Source organism: Trichomycterus rosablanca, chromosome 9, assembly GCF_030014385.1.
Source record: "Trichomycterus rosablanca isolate fTriRos1 chromosome 9, fTriRos1.hap1, whole genome shotgun sequence".
Lineage (NCBI taxonomy): Eukaryota > Metazoa > Chordata > Actinopteri > Siluriformes > Trichomycteridae > Trichomycterus > Trichomycterus rosablanca.
This window is the reverse complement of record NC_085996.1, coordinates 5703444-5709443: the sequence shown is the minus strand read 5'-3', so window position 1 is coordinate 5709443 and position 6000 is coordinate 5703444.

Sequence of the window (6000 nt, the reverse complement as noted above, 5' to 3'; positions counted from 1 at the left end):
GTCAGGCTGTTCTTCCACCCGTTTTGCGGCGAACCCCTCCCTCGCCTGCTGTGATTGGCTTAGCGGACGGCTACGTCACAAAATGAGGTTAGGTCACAACCTACCCGTTTTCACGCACGGTTAATGTTTACAGGCAGTGCTGCCAAAGTGCCAATCCTTGGGATTTGGGGGTTTTGCCAAGTAATCTTCGCATTTTTACTTTATTTGCTCTCAATAAATTAAAATCTACATGTATTTTTATGGTATACAGTTATTTATTACTATTTTAATGTCATGTTATACACACTTTGGTTCCATCCATGACATAACTGGTAGTTACTGGTTACACAAGGTTCATCAGTTCACAAGTTTAATGTCAAACACAATCATGGACAATTTTGTATCTCCAGTTCACCTCACTTGAGTCTTTGGACTGTGGGAGGAAACTGGACTCCACACAGAAAGGACCCGGACCGCTCCACCTGGGGATCGGACCCAGGACCTTCTTGCTGTGAGGTGACAGTGCTACCCACTGAGCCACCGTGCCGCCCCTACAGTCATAAATAAGGAATGACAAAGTGTACTACTACTAAATAATAAACTTTGGTCGTCATACTGTACATTTACTTCTTTACTTACTTACATTTTCTTGGATGCAAGAACATGACGTCACGTCCACTGTCATCTGTGTATTTTACTTCCATTTTTGGTAATTGTTGTGATAGATTGCTTGATTGTTTGTTTATTATAATTTTAACGTCATGTTTTACACTTTGGTTACATTCATGACAGGAACGGTAGTTACTCGATACACAAGATTCATCAGTTCACAAGTTTAATGTCAAACACAGTCAAGGACAATTGTCTGTCTCCAGTTCACCTCACTTGCACGTCTTTGGACTGTGGGAGGAAACGGACACAGGGAGAACATGCAACTCCACACAGAAAGGACCCAAACCGCCTCATCTAGGGATCAAACCCAGAACCTTACTGCTGTGAGGCGACAGTGCTACCCACTGAGCTACCGTGCCGCCCCTACAGTCATAAATATGTACATTTACTTCTTCACTTACTTAAATTTTCTTGGACACGAGAACATGATGTCACGTCCGTTGTCATCCGTAAAATACCTCCATTTGTGGTAATTGTTGTGATTTGTGATAGATTGCAGGAATAAATCTGCGCCAATCTTCGTAGTGTAAACAGTTTAAAATCTGATTTTCTTATGGCATCGTTTGATGATTGCAATCACAGAGATCACCGTAAAGTAAAAAAGCAGAGTAAAAAAGCAGAGTAAAAAAGCAAAAGTATTGTGTAGATGACCATTTAATGACGAAGGGCTGTAAATTGATGAGTTTGAACCAGACCCAGAAGATAAGTATGCGGCAAGATGTACCATTTGTCCAATAGTGATAGCGAATCAGATTTGAACACTCTCTGGGTTTGAAAGACATTGATTATTATCTTGCAATTTGTAAATATTAATGCTGATAATGATCCTGCTACTGTTAATTGTCCTGCTTGTTCATGTGTTTGTTCTGTCTGGGCCAAAAGTCTGACACCACTAGCAAAAATGCCCTTAAAAATGGACTAAAGTGTAAAAATCTAAACTATGACATTACAAAGTGTAAATAAACTAAAACTACAGATCTACAGATCAAACATTCAGATGAGTGGAGTCTCTGTGGCCGAGTGGTGGAGGGGCCCCGGCTCCGTTTGCTCTAACAAAGCCGCATGGAGCCGCCACATCTGGAAATCATTTTGTGAAGAAAAAAGGGAGTGCACACACACACACACACACACAAACCAGTAGCAATTTAAAGTTACACCCAACTCCCTCAATCAGTCACGGTCACCATAATCAGCCTGCAGTGGCTCAATGCTACAGAACAAAATATATATACAATGGATGACCAAAAATATGTGAACACCAGTTATTGTGTTTCAGACACATCTATTGTAGTTACATTTTGGGGAAGATCATTTCCGCCACAAAAAGGTGGGGGACTCCATATTAATGCCCATGATTTCAGAATGGGACGTCCAACAAGCTCATGGTAAAGTGTCCACATACTGTTGGGCATTTACTTTAGAAATACCTTTACCTGGTCATCGGAAGACAGACACAGTGATTTGGCTTTTATCGAAGTCATTCAGGTCTTCATGCTGATCAGATCTGGTGCATTCAACACGTGAAGTACGAGTAACTGCAATCAGACCAACAGTTAATCGAACCCTGACTGTGGGGTGCACAAGTGTTATGAAATAGGCAAAGTCGTGCATATTTTCGGAAGGTGTCCATAATGTTTTGGCTCATCAGTGTAGAACTTCCAGAAGTTTAAAGAAAATATATTTTTTAAGTTTTGATTTGTAATGATTTCTAGATTTCTAACCTCGTGTTAAAATGAGGGATGTTCAAGATTTGGTGAAGTTATACTTTCATATCGGTTTCACAAATAAAGAAATCCCCGATCTCCTGCACATCAGCACCAGTTTGTTATTAGTATAAGGACGCTGAAACTGCTTTATAATAAACTGTGTTTATTTAGAAGAACGCGAGCCACCGGTGCGCTCGGCATCTGTACTTTAACCGAGGCCCCAAAGCCTTATGGTATATGGACTCGTATGATAAACTTAAGCTGTGTGAATGGCATCGCTATAAATGGTTGCATTGACGGGTTTCGACGCCATGCCATGTGGATGGAAGCGTACAATACAAACAACGACAAAAGTAATCGCAGGTTACTGGATAACCACACTAACGTGCATTGGAGGCCGATCTAGGTACCGAGACCTAAGCTTCTCTGACCTGACAAGCCCACGACGGCTGCACACTCTTCGGCCATAATATTTCGACTTCATTCTCAAAATTTTAACTTAAAAATATATTTATTACAGTGGCGCTAATACACCATCATACAGAAGAGAACAAATGCGGTAATCACTGAACTTTCACGACTGCCGTGACATGTTGTTTGTCTCTTGCAGTTGGATGTAAACTTTTAACTCCGACTGTACAGGACTGATTAATAATTGTGGATCATTAGGTATATGTGCTCAATATAATTTACAGTTACAGTTTTATATATTTTATTTAACAATCCCTTTTACAGGAAATAAATCACAGTTAGGTAGACCAAGATGTAAAGTAAAGTTTTATTACATATGTGAATATTAAAATATACAAAACGGCGATTGCTGCCAGTCCAGTGGCAACATGGACCGACGTTGATTCTCAGGATCATGTCAACATTACATGCTGTAAAAATATGATGGTCTTTATCAGCTCCATCCAGCTTACAACACATAATGTATAAATATATACTGCCAGTTCCTCCCCAGTACAGTCCAAACCAGCTTATCCATCAACTCTCAATTCACTCTGATTAAATACTGTTAGACCAGGACAGAAAGCACTGTTTTTTGTGATCCCTCTAAATGTTGGTGTTACTCTTACAAAGACTTGCAAACCAGTTGAAGACAGTTTGCTGGTCTCAGCAAGTTTGACTGGTTTAGCTGGTCTTCAAGCCTAGAAAAGCGAGTGCTGGGCTGGTCTACATTTAGTGGACGCTTTTATCCAAAATTGCCTACAGTTATGACGGAATACCATGCAAGCAATTTAGGGTTAAGGGCCTTGCTCAGGGGCTTAACAGTGATTGAACCAGCAACCTTTTAATCACTAGTGCAGTAACTTTAAACTCTGAGCTACCACTGGTCTAGTTGGTTAACCAGTTTGACCTGCACTAAGAACCAAAGCCCTTTGAAAGGCTCCAACATGTTCCAATCACTAGCTTTGTGTAATTTTAGGATTCGTTTATAGGGCAGTAATGTTTTAAAATTTAGGATTGCCCCCTTTCCCTTCCTGGTAGATTTGATGTCCCTCCATTACGAATATTCAGCTAATGGCTACGGTCTTGGGCGGCACGGTGGCTTAGTGGGCAACACTGTTGCCTCACAGCAAGAAGGTCCTGGTGTGGAGTTTGCATGTTCTCCCTGTGTCTGCGTGGGTTTCCTCCGGGAGCTCTGGTCTCCTCCCACAGACCAAAAACATGCAGTCAAGTTAAATGGAGACACTGAATTGCCCTATAGGTGAGTGTCTGCCCTGCGATGGACTGGCGATGTTACTGTGTGCCTTGCGCCCATTGAAAAGCTGGGATAGGCTCCAGCACCCCCCGCGACCCGAATTGGATAATCGGTTAAGAAAGTGAGTGAGTGGCTACGGTCTTGCCCAAAACCCAACTCAAACCATTAAAGACCAGTCAGACCAGCTATAAAGCTGATTCCTAGCTAAACCAGCAAGCTGAACCAGTATGAGAAGGCAAAGGCTTCCATTCCGAACAACATAAACATTCTGCACATGGATAAAGTACATGGATGAAATGGTCACAGTGCAGTAAAGGTAGATGATCTTAATTTGCATCGTGTCGGTTTTTGGGTGTTTGGTATGTTCCCCTTCAGTTTCCAGAATTGTTGGACTAGCTTTGCTAATATTTAAATGTACAGAACATGTTCTCCCCGTGTCTGCGTGGGTTTACTCCGGGTGCTCCGGTTTCCTCCCACAGTCCAAAGACGTGCAAGTGAGGTGAATTGGAGATACAAAATTGTCCATGACTGTGTTTGATATAACCTTGTGAAGTGATGAATCTTGTGTAATGAGTAACTACCGTTCCTGTCATGAATGTAACCAAAGTGTAAAACATGACGTTAAAATCCTAATAAACAAACAAACAAACAAATGTACAGAATTTCAAATTTACCCCTAATGCTGTCAAACTTTCTGGGTTCAACTTTCATATTTCATTTAATACCAAGTTTCAGTTCATTGCAGGGCTTCACATACTGATACATTCACTCCTACTCACACCCAGGGTTTTTCAGAGTATGCCAATCCACCTACTAGCTAGTTTGGTGGAGTGGGGGATCCCCCGCTGCTGGGGATTTTTGCAGTTGAGGTGGGTATATTGCTGCTCACGCATCCTCCCGACCCACATGCAGACCTTAATGGAACCCTTTTCCACCCATGCACTCTGCACAGGTGCCTCAGCGTTTAAAGATCCCGCCCACATAGTCCGGCCATCCCTCCCTGCAGGCACAGCCAATTATGCCGCTGCGTATTGGTGGTTCCTGGGTTTGATCCTCTTTACCCGTCAGTGTAAGTGAAGCTTTTCGTAGCTCGCTGAATCTCTGTGTGAGATTATTTGGGGTACGTCTGGTTCCCTCCAACCTCCAAAAAACATGCAGGAGATAAAAGTGGCCACACTAAATAACCCTACGTGTGTGAGTGAACGTGTGAAGGCGTGTCAGCCTGGAATTGTCTGTGCCACAGCCAGGAAAGTGAGGAGGAAGAGTGTTTGACAGTGTAACAAAGATACAGCATGGAACAGTCCGAAAGTGCTGAGAGATCGCAACATGAAAATATGACACAATAAAATTACAAATGTGAACGAAAATGCTTTAAAACATCAACAAAATTATTCAAAAAATAAAAACAGCAACAGATTTCAGATGTCAGGCATGTTCATCTCAGTATTCACAATCACAAGCGTTAAATTACCCAGCCAACCATCTCCATCTCTGATCTCTAGTGTTAATGAGGGTAGATTCTCAGGTTTCATCGTCTTTCATTAAACTCACTCATATTTTAAATCCCTGGACTAAAACTTGGTTACGCACTTGGTTTGGAAATGCAGGGATATTCAGGTACAAACTCAATTTCTAGAAGAGTTGGGACACTACATCACTACATGGTTTGGCTAGTCTAGATTGAGTGGGTGTGATACACACTGATAAGACCCCAAACTCTTGTAGAGATACAAACCCTTTATTCCAGAACCTTTATTTACCACCCAAACTCGGGTCTTCGCTGTGGTGAGCTAGCGCATTAGACCAATGCACCACCCAAGGACGTACTTTTGACTTCGACTGGTGAATGTTGTTTATTCTGGTTTATTCTTTGAGACCTTTTAGAGCATTTTTTCCCATTTTCCTCCCAATCTAGTCATATCCAATTTCCCAATTGCA